The 16,860-nt window shown below is 42.0% G+C and overlaps 1 protein-coding gene across 1 annotated transcript in view; it reads right to left on the bottom strand.

Annotated features, from left to right (window-relative positions):
• Positions 1–16,860, bottom strand: part of HCN1 (hyperpolarization activated cyclic nucleotide gated potassium channel 1) — a 702,491-nt gene that overhangs the window by 51,490 nt on the left and 634,141 nt on the right. The gene's annotated exons all lie outside the window — the stretch shown is intronic.

The raw sequence follows: 16,860 nt of genomic DNA on the forward strand, positions 1-16,860 counted from the left end.
TTCCGCCAGATAATAAAAAGGAGTTTTCATGATTTCTAGAGACACCAAAGGCAAATAGCGTTTAGCGCTCCGCTTCAAAAATCACAGCGCATTGGCTCAGAGACTTCCAGGTCTCACAGCTGAGTGAAGCACATCCAAAAAGGACGTTTTTATTATTGTGTGTGTGTGGGAGGGAGGACATCCAGGACGTCTTTTTGGATGGACGTCCTCAACTGCACTCTCCTGCTAGGATCGAGCTGCATCGGCAGCAGGCAGTGCAGGGGGTGAGCGGCGTGGCATCTTCCTTTCGGGCGGCCCAGAGGTGTATTTGGCATGCGCAGAGCAGCCAGCATAATGCTTGGCTGCTCTGCGCATGCTCGACCGGCCGACTGGCCAACTGTTTACCGATGGAATAGAGAATGCAAGTGAGCTACAACGAGCAGCTCATTTGCATTCCTTTTCCTTGATGCGTGCCCGTTCCTTACCGATTCGCTAAGGGAATCGGTAAGGGAAGGCTTTACGCAGTCTTTAGTGCATCTTCCTATGAATCACCAGATACATTGGCTATCCTTATCCTTCTCTTCGGGGCACATTCCATTGGAGATACATCACTGGTATGAGAAGATACAGCATTGATTGGAGGTCAAGTCCTAATTACAGGATCCTATTACTAAGCTACGGTAAAAATAGGCCTTAACACACCCTTACACAGGTCTTTCCCATGCACTAAAACTATTTTTACCATGGCCATGCGCTAATGTTAAAAACAAACAAAACAAAAGGATTCTCTGTTAAAGCTCAGTTCTGGGCAGTCTAATTGGAAAATAAGGAGGAAAAAGCCTCAAGAAGCTCCCGGCTACAAAACGCCAAAGGAGCAGGACTGCTTCATCATTGGCAAAAAACCTTGCTGTTTCAGGTTCTAACAGCCAGAGTTCTGTGAAAAAAGGAAAAAAATCACCGTAAAATACAATCAATCTGATATGCCGTTAGCCATTCAACCAAAAACTAAAGCCTGCTCGATACTCTGTTCTACATTCAACGATAAATAGGAAGACTGCACTGAGAGAAAACGGCGGTCCTTATAAAAGGACTGATGTCAGACGCCCAGAGACCATTGGCCAATCAGAAAAATTCAAAAGAAATGGCACCATTCCACTTTGGCATTAAGTCCCACTGGAATGAAAGAGTTTAATCTGAAAATCCACTGTTGCTCTTTCCGTAGTAAAATACATCTTCGGTCTTCCCCTCTCCTTGTGGACTCAATAATCTGTTGAAGCACAACTCATTTCAAGGTTGAAAAAGAGTGATTCAATTGGTTGCAATGGCTGGCCAGTGGTGACGATTTCAATGTCCTTATAGCGCTTTTATGCTCAACAAGGCATGTGTACAACTGCCTAGTGGTTTCTCCAAAATAAAGTTTCTTACAAGGACATACAATACAGTATATGACCTGATCAGACCTACATGTGGTATTGACAAATAAGGTGTATTCCAGTGCAGTAAGGGGATGTTTAAACGTGTCAGTCTCTATCATTAATGGGCACATATTGCAATCATTACATTTCTTGTGTCCTCCAAAAATGGCACTATTTGCTCTCTGTGTGGGGCAAAGATGAACTCAACCATTCCTTCAGGTTCCTGTAACAAACGATGTCTCGTCTTTGATAACTTTCACATCCAGATAGGTGATCTCACAGTCGTTGCACTGCATCATAAACTTTATCTTCGGATGACAGGAATTCAAATATTGTGCTTGAACAGATTATTGAGTACACAAGGAAAGGGGAAGACTGAAGACGTATTTTACTACGGAAAGAGCAACAGTGGATTTTTAGATTAAACTCTTTAATTCCGGTGGGACTTAATGCCAAAGTGGAATAGTGCCATTTCTTCTGAATTTTTCTGATTGGCCAATGGTCTCTGGGCATCTGACGTCAGTCCGTTTATAAGGACCGCCATTTTCTTTCAGTGCAGTCTTCCTATTTGCAGTTGAATGTAGATTGGAGTATCTAGTGAGCAGACTTTAGTATTTGGTTGAATGGCTAACAAAATACAAGACTGATTGTATTTTATGGTGATTTTTCCTTTTTTTCCACAGAACTCTGGATGTTAGACCCTGAAGCAGCTAGATGTACATGTCTTTGTGTTTTATTACTGCCCTTTAAGCTTCCCATTGTCATATTCCTAACGATACTTCGATGGTCTCGCATAACCTGTACAATGTAACCCATAACCAAATTGTATTTCCACTATTCATATCTTATTGTAAGCCACACTGAACCCGCAAAGAGGTGGGAAAATGTGGGATACAAATGCAATAAATAAATAAATAGATGAAATTCTGGCCATCGTTGGTCTCGGTCAGTTTTGATGTTGGAGAAAGGAATGACCAAACAGCTAAGTACTATTTAACACAATATTGAATAATATTTTTGTATGCTGTCATTTTGCAAGGAGGTTTTTTGCCAATGATGAAGCAGTCCTGCTCCTGTGGTTTTTTGTAGCCGGGAGCTTCTTGAGGCTTTTTCCTCCTTATTTTCCAATTAGAATGCCCGGAACTGAGCATTAACAGAGAATCCTTTTTGTTTTGTTTGTTTGTATTTGAGATATATTTGCTGGGTTCTCTCCCTCGTTGTTTTGTCTAGTTCATGTGCTAATATTGTAATTAGTGTGTGGCCATTCTTAAAAAATGTACATGGTAAGGGCTCCTGCATTATCCCTGTGCTAACCAGTTAACATGCGGTAATGTTTAGCACAGGAATGCCCTCTCTCCACCCCTGACACACCCCTTCAAAAAATATAAAAAATTATTTAGCGCGTGGTCAGTGTGAGCACATTAAAAAAAAACTACCGCGGGACAATGTAGTGTGTCCCATGGTAGTCTATTTTTTGATGTGTTAGGTGCGCATTAGCATCTAACGCAGCTTAGCAAAAGGTTCCCTACATGATCATATCCTGGTACAGCAAAGTGATTCTCTCCTTTCAGGTGACTCTCCTCCTCCAGGGAAGCCAGAGGCTACCAGACAGGAGGGGTGGCCCACTCTACTTAGTCTCTGAAGGTCTATTGTATAGATATCTGATTCCACATCAGCTCTATCATGTTTGCCAGGGCAGTGGCCTAACCATGGGTGGGGGACTCCAGACCTGCAGCAACCCTGAGCTGCTTCTTTAATTTAGAAGTCAGTGGTGTGCCTTCAGCTGCTGATGCTGGGACTTCTTGCGCTTGCATGCTAAGTTGTTGTTTTTTTTTGTACCTGGAGAGCTGAAGGATTTTTTAACATTGCTTTTGACTCGTAACCACTTGTAACCACTTGCCTCCACCTACCCTCCTCTCCTCCTTCCTGTACACATTAATTGATTTGATTTGCTTACTTTATTGTTTGTCTATTAGATTGTAAGCTCTTTGAGCAGGGACTGTCTTTCTTCTATGTTTGTGCAGCGCTGCGTACGCCTTGTATAGAAATGCTAAATAGTAGTAGTAGTAGTTAAGTGACTTGGCCATGGTCACAAGGCACTGCAGTGGGAATTGACTCATTCCCCCAGGCTTTTAGTCCATCACCTTAACCATTAGGCTACTCCTCCACTACAGAGGATCCACTACCACAATGACAGAAGATCAACCACGGTGTGTCACTAATCTTCTGGTGGTCTGCAACCAGTTGCTAATAAGACAATGGATCTATCACTGCCCTTTAGGAAATAAAAATCTGAAAAAGGTTTATATTCTCAAGGTGCCTCTTCTGTTGAATGCAAAGAGGGTACAGTTGAATCAAAGTCATGATCTCTGTCTTTATTTGCTTATTGTATCTTTCTTAAGAGGCCATGAGCATAATGTTTTCACACATGCACAAAAAAAAGGGAAGAACATCGTTTACAAATAGAATACCTCATGTCATAAGTCTGTATAACCAACGCAGTAGCAATATCTCCCATAAAATAGGGGTGTACAAACTCTGTCATCAAGGCCTGAAAACCAGCCAGGTTTTCAGGATTTTGACAATGAATTTGTATGAGATCTATTTGCATGCACTACCTCCATTGTATAAAATAGATATCATGGTATTCATAGTAGAAATCCTGAAAAGCTCAAGGATCAAAGCTGTGAACCCTTGATATAGACAATATACAGAAGATATCTGTTTTGTATATTTTGCCCTTCATATTGTATTATATTCTATATATAACTATTATCAGCAGCAGAAATATTTTTAGAACCCAAGAAAAGCTAGCAAAACAACAGCTGACCACAGAAGCCCTACAGAAAAGTGTTCATTAATCATTCATATCTGGAAACAAGAACTTTTGGTTCACCGAGTTTGCTGACTGGTACAGAAAATGGATGTAATACTGTGCAATGTCATCTGCAATTTAATATGTGACATTCTATAATTATTCACAGTCTGTTCTGTAGTACAATTGTTTCTATATTGCTTCATTTTTATCGAGGGAATTTGTTTAAAGAAAAGACCTGTCTGTCATGTATCATAAGCTCCTATTTACTGTAACACAACAACTGACCTGGGCCAGATTTCCCTTCAGGGCCAATATTTTTAAAATTATGAATTACATCATTTACACTTTTGAAAGCTACAAAAATGATTTTATTCCAATAAAGAAGAACAGTTTTCAAGCCCGAGAGAGATAATGGCTTTTATTTTATAAGCTCTGTTTGTGTTTTCTGGACATTTGAAAACTGGTATTTAGACATCTATGCATGGACGTCCAAATAACTATTTTATAAAACCAGAATATGGACATCTGAAACTGCAGTATATCCTTATGGAACAGGGGCATGGTCTGGCTGTGTTTTGGGTGGGACTATGGACATCCAACTCTGATTTTAGAAGATGTTTAAAGTGTGCTGTCCTGTATTTAAATGTTTAGATAGTTCTTGTCCTGAAGAATTGACTTTGTCTGTTGAATCATTATAAGGATCAACGTATATGCAATCTCTTAATGTTAGGCTTTCTGTCTTTAGGGGCATTAAGTTTAAAAATCACAGTTCTGATTATTTTAAATTTCAAAAGCTGTTAAAAAAGCATATGTTTCAGAAATTTGTATTATGATTTCTATTGTTTAGTAGTTTGGATTTTTGTAAACGATTGATTAGCACTGTGTGTTAATCCGCTCTGAACCTATTCGTAGGGATAAAGAGGACTACAAGCATCCATCATCATCAGAAGAGGAAGGGATGTCTATGTCCGAAAAGATTGACATTATTATTTAGACATGGAATTTAGCATGTCCAGCTTTGAAAGGCGTTTTGAGCAGCTCTCCACTGCCTTAATTCCTCAGTGGTTGCTGTCCCCCACCTTCCCTCAAATGTGAAATTAGCAAGGAATATGGAGCACTATGACAGCTTTAGAAACTATGGACAATCATGGTACAAATATCTTTTTTTAATTAACTTCTTAATAGATCTCCCTGCAAAGTTGAGAAGTAGCATAATAGTTAATTCAGGGGTCCTTTTACAAAGGCGCGCTGAAAAATGGCATGCGGTAGTGTAGGCGCGGGTTTTGGGCATGTGCCAATCCATTTTTCAGCGCACCTGTAAAAAAGGCCTCTTTTTTCCCCCAAAAAATGGACGTGCAGCAAAATCAAAATTGCCGCGCGTCCATTTTGGGTCTGAGACCTTACTGCCAGCCATAGACCTAGCGGTAAAGAATTTGGGCGGTAATGACCTATGCGCATCAGATACCACTTGGCGTGCGTCCGCTATGTGCACCAGAAAATAAAAAATATTTTTCAGACGCACATAGCAGACGCATGCCAAAATTGAAATTACCGCAAGGGCCACATGGTAACCGGGCTGTAACTCCAATTTGGCACGCGTAGGCGCCTACGCGGCTTAGTAAAAGAGGCCCTCAATGAGTTGAAAAACAGTGGATCCAGGTTCAAATCCCACTTCAGCTCTTTGTAAATTTTCTCAAAATTAAAATTTGTGAGCCCTCCAGGGACAGAAAAATACCATTTTCAGATTTGTCCTTTTTTATCACTTTTAGACTTTTTTTAAAAAATTCATTTCACACATACATTTTAATAAAAAAAAGATTTAGAGAGACATTTTAGGGCCTCTTTTACTCTGTGGAGGAGTGGCCTAATGGTTAGTGCAGCAGACTTTGATCCTGACCACCTGGATTCAAATCCCATTGTTGATCCTTTTGATAAAAATAAAGATTGTGAGCCTTCTAGAGACAGAAAAGTACCTGTATACACCCCTAGATTCTATATAGCGTGCTTAGAGATCTGTGCTAAAATCGATGTGGATTCTACAACAATATGCATAAGTTAACAAGCTAATGAGCACTGATAACAGCACTTAACAAGCACTAATTGGCACTGATTAGAATTTAGGCGCACAAGTCATGAAGCATATTTTGTAACGATATGTGCTGAACTTCTAACACAGGAAGGGAAAATGGGCGTTTTGTGGGCATTCTAGTTATAGAATATGGTGCAGTGCATGTAAATCTCCGTGCTGGGATTTATGCCACATTATCGATGGTTTAAATGGATACAGTGCGTAGACTCAGGCGCTGAAATATCAACTAAGTGTACTCTATAATCAGCGCCTAAATCTAGGCACTAATTACAGAATATGCTTAGTCAGTACTGATTTCAGCACCAATTTTTAGGCGCCATATATAGAATCTCCCTATAATATGTACAGCATTGACTATGAGGGGCATTTTCAAAAGAAACATTTAAGTTGGAATTTGGACGTCTTTGTAAAACATCCAGATTCGGAGGCGGGGAAAAGGTCATTTTCAAAAAAAGATGGACGTCCATCTTTGTTTTCGAAAATACCATGGATGTCCTTGGATTTGGACGTCTTTGATTTTCGGCGATTTTCGAACGCAAACACATCCAAGTCTAAAACGTCCAAAGTCAAGCCATTTAGACGTGGGAGGAGCCAGCATTTGTAGTACACTGGTCCCCCTGACATACCAGGACAGCAACAGGGCACCCTAGGGGTCACTGCAGTGGGCTTCATAAAATAATTCAAGGTACACAGCTTCCTTAGCTTGTGTGGTGAGCCCCCCAACCCCCCCAAAACCCACTACCCCCAACTGTACACCACTACTATAGCCCTTACGTGTGAAAGGGGGCACCTATATGTGGGTATGGGTTTCTGGTGGGTTTTGGAGGGCTTGCTGTTTCCTCCACAAATGTAACAGGTAGGGGGGCTATGGGTCTGGGTCCACCTGTCTGAAGTGCACTGCACCTACTACTAAACTACTCCAGGAACCTGCATGCACTGTCATGGACCTGAGTATGACATCGGAGGCTGGCAAGTAATATTTTTAATGATGTTTTTTTGAGAGTGGGGGGGGGGGGGTTAGTGACCACTGAGAGAGTAACGGAAGGTCATCCTCGATTCATTCCAGTGGTCAGCTGGTCATTTCGGGCACCTTTCTGTGCCTTATTCGTAATAAAAAGAGGTCTGGGTGAAAACGTCCAAGCTTCTCATTTTCCCCCCAAACCCACCTCCCCACTCCCCCCATTTTCTATTTCTGTTGATGGCTCTCTCATTCTCCCTGTCTCCTCAGCTCGAAACCTTGGGGTCATCTTTGACTCTTCTCCCTCCTTCTCTGCTCATATCCAGCAGATCGCCAAGACCTGTCATTTCTTTCTTTACAACATCCATAAAATCCGCCCCTTTCTTTCCGAGCACTCTACCAAAACCCTCATCCACACCCTTGTCACCTCTCATTTAGACTACTGCAATCTGCTTCTTGCTGGCCTCCCACTTAGTCACCTCACCCCTCTCCAATCGGTTCAAAACTCTGCTGCCTGTCTCGTCTTCCGCCAGGGTGCTTTACTCATACTTACCTTCTCCTCAAGTCGCTTCACTGGCTCCCTATCCGATTTCGTATCCTGTTCAAACTTCTTCTACTAACCTATAAATGTACTCACTCTGCTGCTCCCCAGTATCTCTCCACACTCGTCCTTCCCTACACTCCTTCCCGTGCACTCCGCTCAATGGATAAATCCTTCTTATCTGTTCCCTTCTCCACTACTGCCAAGTCCAGACTTCGCGCCTTCTGTCTCGCTGCACCCTACGCCTGGAATAAACTTCCTGAGCCCCTACGTCTTGCCCCATCCTTGGCCACCTTTAAATCTAGACTGAAAGCCCACCTCTTTAACATTGCTTTTGACTCGTAACCACTCGCCTCCACCTACCCTCCTCTCCTCCTTCCTGTACACATTAATTGATTTGATTACTTTATTTTTTGTCTATTAGATTGTAAGCTCTTTGAGCAGGGACTGTCTTTCTTCTATGTTTGTGCAGCGCTGCATACGCCTTGTAGCGCTATAGAAAAGCTAAATAGTAGTAGTAGTTAGTCATGGACATCTTTGCTTTTTTCCATTATGGCTCAAAGATGTCCAAGTTTTAGGAATGCCCAAGTCCCGCCTCGAACATGCCTCCAATACGCCCCCTTGAGATTTGGACGTCTTTGCGACGGACTTCTGACAAAAACGTCCAAAATTGGGTTTTGATTATACCGATTTGGATGTCTCTGTGAGAAGGACGTCCAGGTGCCGATTTATGTCACTTTTTGGACGTCCATGTCTTTCAAAAATGAGCCTGTATGTCTAGTAGCATTATAGAAATGATTATTATTATTAGTAGTTTTACTAAGCTGCGCTAGTGATCCCAACGCAGCAAATGAGAGGAAGCCCGTGGGAATTGAATGGGCTTCCTCTCTTTTGCCATGCCAGGAATCGCTAGCTTGACTTTGTAAAAGAAGCTCTTAGATAGTTTGTCTATCCCCAAAAATCCATGGTGATACTGTCCAGGTAGCAGCAATCCCCAGTTGCTCCTGTCTTTATCGACACCATCATCCAAAATGGCGCTACCGACCCCTAGCGGTAATCCTGCGTAGTACTGCTAGGGGGTTAGTTTGTCATATAAGGGCAACATGCTCTTGTGTGGCAACATGACCCTTAACATTAATACCATAACACTACCACTAGGGATCACTAGCATCTTTTTGGATGATGGCACTGATGAGGGCAGGAGCGACTGGGAACCACTTCTGTTCAGTTCCTAAGCACCAAGGAATTTTCCTGTCAGGATGTGGGGGGGGGGGGGGGGGGAGGGGGGCTTGGAGAGGGGGGTTGACTATGGGGGAGGGGAACTTTCAGGTGGGGGGTTTCAACAGTAGGGAGGCCCTTCAGGTAGGATGTAATTTTAGCGCAACATCATAATTGCTAGACAATCTGCAGCCATATATGGAAGCTTAGCCCCCCCAGCGGTAATACCCCAATATTATCGGAAGAGGTCTTGGCGTCCATTTTAAGAGCATCATTCCCACTGCACTAGACTCCAGGGACCTCCACTAAGCCTGTGAAGTGCATCAGGAGTGGGGATGTTGAGGCTTCCACTCTTCTGCCCTCCAGGAAATAAGGGGATTGGGGCCTCAGGAGATGGTACCATGTGGTAGGATCGAAGAGATTGTATAAGGCTGAGTCTCGTGTTGGTAGGGTCTGCTGAAAGGAGGGGTTGCTGTTGGAGGATACCATGGGGGGGGGGGGGTAATACTGAAAGGAGGGGGAGGATATGTCATGAAGGGGGTGAGTGACAGTTTTCCGAGGGAGCAGTGATTTTACATGTTTATGTGTGTGAACAGTGGCAGCAATGCAATAACACTCTGTTTCCGGCCAACCAACCCCTGGATCTTCCTGATGTTGTGTCTCACTCGAGGGGCTGGCCAGCAGGTAACAGCATGTCTTTGCATCGCTTCCGCTGCTAGCAATTCACTGTAAATTTGCATGGCCGCAGGAGTGGATAAGATAGGAGAGGTAGCGGTAAAGATGTCGCACCTACAGGGGGGCAGGGAAAGGAGAGAGAGTGCTTGATCTGTGGGGGCCAAGAGTAAGGAGCTGCGAGCAAATGCCAAGAGGAGTGGCATAACAGGCAGCAAAGGTCTTGCTCGGTAGTCTTATTCTTTCTCCAGCCTCCAATTCCCTGTATTTCACCTACTTTCTAGTTTCCTATTTCTACCCTCTATATTCATTGCCTCCTCAGCTCCGCTATCTCTGCCTTTCATCCTCTCACCAACCCTACCTCCTTCCCTATCACACATTCCTTCTTCAGCTTCAATCCCTTTATGTCTTGTCCCCTTATTCATGCTTTCTTCTCCCTTCTTTAGCATCTACCCACCCAACTTCATTTACCCTATCTTTCCTCCACCTTAACCCCAGTACCCATTCCTCTACCCCTCCATCTTCATCTGCATATTCCCTCGTTTCTCCTTCCCCATATCTGTCCCTCCTCTCCCCCTGCCCAGTATCTTTCCTTGCTTCTCCTCCTGATTATATGTCCTTCTCTTCCTTTTCTCACCTTAGTCCCTGCATCAGCCCGACCCCAAACCCCTCTTCTCATCTGCTTCCTTGTCAGACTCTAGCCTCATTCTTTCAGTTCCAGCATTAGATTTCTTTTCCCATCCCCATCTCCAGTTTGAGCCTTTTTCTCCCAGCCCTAGCATCAGACCGTTTTTGGCACCTGTCCCCAGTATCAGCCCCTTTTGCCATCCTCAGCCTTTCCATCAGCCCCCAGCCACCTTCTCCCAGCCCCTGCATCAGACTAATCTCCAATCTCCTCCTGCCATCCCTGCTCTTGTCAGCCCATAGCTCTTTTTTCCCACCCTCAGCATCAGACTTGTGACTCAGCTCTACTCTCAGCATCAACCCCCTTCTCCTACTTCCCTATCACTTTAAAATTACCTGCAGTCCAACAGGAGCTTGTCCTTTTCACTTTGCCTCCCCCTTGGTGGGCTCTGGCCACCAACATTACATGCTTGTTAAAATCATAGTGCAACTATTTCCTCTTTAGCAAAGGAGTAGTTTCTCTATGCCTTTAACAAGTACATGGTGCCGATGGCTAGAGCGAGCCAAGGATGGAAAGCGGCAGCAGCAAAAAGAGAAGCCCACTTTGCTCTGCAGGTGATTTAAAAGTGCAGGGCAGGTTGGAGAAGGGGCTTGTAGCAGGAAACATTTGATGGGGCCAGGACCCATGTGCCCACACCCTCCACCTCTCATTCTGATGCCTATAATTATTTTATTCCAGATGTCTAAACTGCAGTATAAAGTGGCCTTAGCATGCCCTGGGGTTTTCTCAAGCACTAAGGCCATTTTTACCACAGCAGTAAAATGTCTGATTTTCCATTTTTCCTATTAATGGCCATGCACTAATGTCACCAATAGCGTGTGGTCATTTAAAAAAATTGCTACATTAGCACTTACCAACACCTATTTTGTAGGTGGTAAAGGATCATGCGGTAATCCTGTGCTAATCAGCGTGCGGTAATGAAGATGTGCTAATTAGCGCAGAAATGCCCACTATCCATCCCTAAACATGCCCCCTCTGTGATTTTTTAGCATGCACTTTGTGTTTGCAGATAAGGAACTTACCGTAGGATGTCTGAGCGCGTACTGCAGTAAACCCTTTTAAACTGCAATAAGCGTGCCCTAGCGTTTATTGCCACTTAGTACAAGGATCCTTTTGTCTTTTCTTATGTAAGTATTCTTTATTTCACTAAGCAAATCTTTTACAAAGGCGCGGTAGCATTTTTAGCGCATACTAAAAATAAGCATGTGCTAAATGCTAGAGATGTCCATATATTCCTATGGGCGTCTTTAGCGTGCACTAATCATTAATGCGCACTAAATATGCTTCTGCGCCTTTGTAAAAGACCCCCTAAATCCTCTTTTGTCAGGGGCTAGTAGCCTGGAACGTATTTCATTCTTAAAGATAATGGATAAAGTTAAAAGAACCCAAGAGAAATGTAGTGATTACAGTAACTATTATGAATTTAATCAGATGTATTTACTATAGGGAAACTTGTCTACACTCTATGGGACTCATATACAAAACAGGAAAATATTACTAAAAATCATTATTAAATTTTCATATACATTTATTTATTATTCCCAAACAAATCATATATTAAACTTATCAAAATACCTTATTTTTACTATACAAATGCACAACAATCCCTAACAATACTATCTAAAACATATCTTCACATCCATGCACCCATTCATTCATTACCCTTATAAGTTCACTTTAAAGAAGACACAGAAATTGTGTTTCGCTCAGTTGGCGTCTCCAGGAGCTGACAGTCTGTGCATATAGAATCAACTGAATTACTTATCTAACAAATTATACAGTATTAATCATACATAACATGCATAACAAAAATCCACTCACCACAACTCGAATAATACAAATGTATTTGGCATACCATAGCTGGAAGGATCAATCAGTCCAACCACAATCAGAACTCTAAACTCTAAGCGTGTGTATTCCAGGAATGATCCACCCCTTCTGTTTGAGCACTAGCAAATTATCCCTCATCCAATCATAGTGTCCCCATCCTAGACCATCCCAAAGAAGTGCATTTACCTCATTTTACCAGGTCCCACTCTATTTCGCGATTTAGGCCAGCTGGTTCAAGAGTGTTATACAAAAAAATATATTTTTGTTCTATTCGATGTAATCTCTGTGGTCCATTCCCACCTCTAAAATTTTTCAACTGATACAGAACCACAAATCGCAATGTATCTATTGTATGCCTAGCTTCCACCCAATGGGCAACAAGAGGTGCCTCCAATTTAGTCAGTCTTATATTACCAAGATGTTCCGCCACTCTAATTTTAATTTTCCTGACTGTATATCCAATATACCACCTACCACATGGGCTAGCAAATACCATATACTACCTCATGGGAATTATTGTCAGTCTCATTTTTCAAATAATGTCTTTTATTATTTCCAAACATAACACAATCAGTGCACATACTGTATCTGCAATAAATACACCTACCACATCTCGAGTGTCCCCCGACAGTTGGCTCCCTAGATGTGGTATATCTAGTGGCAGACAAAAGCTCACCCAAATTTTTTGCCCTTCTATACGCTATTTTTGGGGATTCATTAAATAATTGATGAACCATCAATACATTCCAGTGTCTCATAAGTGCTTTCCACAAGATCATGGACTGTTTAGAATATGGAAGAATGCATGTCAAGCATTCATTCTGCTCAGTTGTCGACTCCTATAGGAGCCACTCCCTATGCGTATTTTTAGCCCTTTTAAGTGTTCTCTTAATAACTGATTTTGGATATTTTTGTTGAGCAAATCGGTCTGCCACTACGGATGCTTGATAATTGTAATCTTCCTCATCCGAACACAACTGTTTAACCCTCAGCAGATGACCTATCGGGATCCCATCCCTTAAATTTCTAGGATGAAAACTCCGGTAATGAAGAAGAGAATTTCGATCTGTTTTCTTCCTAAACAATGTCATGCTAAATCTACCACCATTTAAAGTAATTGTAATGTCCAAAAAATGTATGCAATCAACAGCTACATTTTCGTCAAAACTAATGTTTTCATCGCATTGATTCAGATAGACAATAAAAGTTTTCAAATCCCTCTCATTCCCCACCCACACAAAAAATATCGTCAATAAAGCATCTCCAGATGGGGATATTAACAAACTGACTAAATTTGAAAACAAAATTTGATGCAAACAAACCCATGAAGAGACAAGCAATCTTTGGTGCTACTGATGACCCCATCGCTACCCCTTTAGTTTGCAAGTAAAATGTATTACCAAATGCAAAATAATTGTTATCAATGACCAATGTCATCATTTTCTGCATCAATTGAACTTGAGCTTCCAACAGCCCTGTCTGTTTCAAATAGTGGGTAGCGATGTCTTTGTCTCGTGCTTGGGGTATATTAGTATACAGAGCCCGAACGTCAAGCATCACTAACCTAATCTCTGCATATTGAGAGAGATCTAACACATTCAAGATTTTAATTAGGTGTGTCGAATCCCTCAAATATGATTGAAGTTGTAACACAAAGCTACTAAGATGAAAATAAAGATATTGTGAAAGGGGCTCAAGCAATGATTGATTGCCAGACACAATCGGTCTGCCCGGTGGAGACTGTAACGCTTTATGCACTTCAGGTAAAAAGTATATTACCGGTATCCTAGAATATTTATTACAAAGGTATTTATATTCTTTTTTAGAGATTTGATGATCTTCAACTGCCTGCGATACCAGCATTAATACTTGTTGATGAAGAAAACTAGTGGGATCTTCATTTAGTGGTTGATAATAATGTGTATCTGTCAGTTGTCTAAGAGCTTCCATTTCATAGGAAGCTTTATCCATCACAACCACTCCACCACCCTTGTCTGCTCTAATTATCATTAACGAGGTATCATCCCTTAAAGTCTTTAAAGCTTTCGGCTGCCTGTATGTCAAGTTATTATATTGCTTTAAATTCTGTCTCTCTATTACTTCGAGATCCCGTAAGACCAGCTGCTGAAAGGTATGAATTATCGGGAAAATTACACCCAGAGGGGACCAAGTGGACGGGGAATGAAACATTTTTGAAAAAGATTCTAACTCCCCATCTGCACTCACTTGATCTTGAAAAAAATAACTTCAACCACAACTTCCTAAAGAATCTATATAGATCCATCCTTATGGCAAATGAATCATAATTTTCAGATGGTACAAACGAGAGTCCAAGTTGCAGGACCTCTAACTGATCTATTGATAAACTCTTTGATGATATATTAAACACCTCCATTACCGGTTCTGTGTTTTCTTGTGAGTTTTGCTCATTTTTTCGTTTTGAATTGTTTTCATTGTCGGCTCCATTCTCTCTTTTGACAAACGAAAAAAACAGCTGGTAACCCTACCTCCATGGATGCTAACTGTTCACCTTTCTTTGTTTCACTACTTTTAATCTCATCCCCGGAGGAATCACTTGACGAACTAATAAATCCCACCCTTTTCTTATACTGCCTCGATCTCCTCACTCTCCCCGATTTATCTAACCATGGGTATTCATATCCCTTAGTGTAATCAAACTCATCACAGCGATATTTAGATATCTTTTGTGTTTTTATCTTTTGTTTATATACTTCGATATGTTGACTATGTTCCTGCCAATGATTATGATATACCTCCAGAGGACATGTTTTTTCCATTACTTCCAAATTACTCTCTAATTCCCTCTGGTGTTGATCTAATAGTTTTTTCAAATGATCAACAGTTAATAACATAAGATCAAGTGAACACTCTATGGGAGTAATTTTATAAAGCATCTTCCATGTGAAAAATGGCTAGGATACAATTGTACAGGGATATACATGTGTAAAAAAACAAGCACGCTGAAAGATATTTTCATGCTATTTTAACACTTTATAAGATATGTGCACAGATACACACAGGGGCTCTTTTACTAAAGGGTTGGTGTTCCCACCCTCAGCATGTGCCATTTCTGGTGCTACAAAAATATTTCTATTTCTGCAGTGCCGGTGCTTACCCACTGGTTATTGGGCAGCACTGCGAGCTGCCCGGTTAGCGCAGGAGCCCTGACCGCCACCTCAAAGGGGGATCTGTGCAGCTCATTTGAATGTGATCCCCTTTGTCCCTGCAGTGAGAAAACATCCACGGCAACAGCAAGACGTTCTTTCCACTTGCAAAATGTGCATATATATACCTCTGCATGTGTAGGAAAGTCTTCAGTGCGCACAGCTATGTCACTATGCAGGCAGCCCAAGTTCTCTGTGCAGGAGTCAAGAGCTCCTGTTCCTCAGGTAGAGGACACAAATTATGAAGCACCACCATCACCTGCCCCCACACAATGTCCCTATGAAGGCATAGAGATCAATAAGGAACAGCTTAGAAAGGTGAGTGTAAAGCATTGTCCTCTGGGATCACAGCACCACTCATGTAATATAGTAAATGACGGCAGATAAAGACCATCCAGTCTGTCCAACAAGATAAACTCATTTTACATGGTATGTGATACTTTATATGTATACCCGAGTTGTGTAAGCAGAGTCACATGCACTGAGGTCCCTTTGTTGTTGCACTACATGCTATTGCTTTTTCATAAGAAAGAAAAAAAAAACATTGCTGAAATCAGAATGTACAGACTATCCAATGACAACCAATTATGGGACCTCCTCCACTAATCATTTGATGCTAAAATGAGGGGCTGCACCAATCTTCCCACCCCCCGGAATCCTGGCCCATGCCTACATATTGATGGGAAAATCAGCAGCAGCTCACTAAAGTACACTGACCATCCTCACCTCGCAGCAACAGTGCATATGCTCCACAGGAAGGCCACCATGCCACCCTTTGTTCCCATGGCCACCTCAGCTCACAAAGCACCTGTATTTGTGTATTGCATATCCACCCCCTCAGCCTCCCCCTCATCTGCCTGTTTCCATCTGTCACAGGCTATGTCAGGATCATTGCACAATATGTTGTCCAAAATAATAAGGTATGAGATGCCAAGAAGACCCACCACCTGAACCCTGTCTCTATCAACTTGTTTTTTGCAGATGCTTTGGGATACATTGGAACCTTGAGTTGCTCCAGTGCTGGTGCAGGTGTGTCTGGCAAGAGGACCCTGTCTTATCTGGCACATGAGGGAGCGCCTTAAGGCCCAACATAAGTGCCACAGAAGTAGCACCTGTTACAGTCCTTGCAAAAATGATGTCACAAAACACTAAGTTAGACTGTCAACTAAATCAGAGTATAGAATATCACTGTGAAGACTCAGAACTCTTGAATCAAAATCTTCTTTAATGCAAAATCAAACAAAGGAAATGACTTACAGTTCTGAAGTGTTGAACAAGAGTTTCTGTCCAGCAGATTGAAGAGTCTGTTCTCAACCAGCTCACTCTGTATGCAAAAGGAGCCAGGAAATCTCAGCACCAAGCTGAGAGAGTAGATGTTGTAAATACTTTTAAACTGGTGAAAATTTGATGATGTTACAAAAGGTTTGAAAGGCTCATGCAGCAAGGTACAGTGCTTAGTTATAGTTTATA

Source organism: Microcaecilia unicolor, chromosome 2 (assembly GCF_901765095.1).
Source record: "Microcaecilia unicolor chromosome 2, aMicUni1.1, whole genome shotgun sequence".
Lineage (NCBI taxonomy): Eukaryota > Metazoa > Chordata > Amphibia > Gymnophiona > Siphonopidae > Microcaecilia > Microcaecilia unicolor.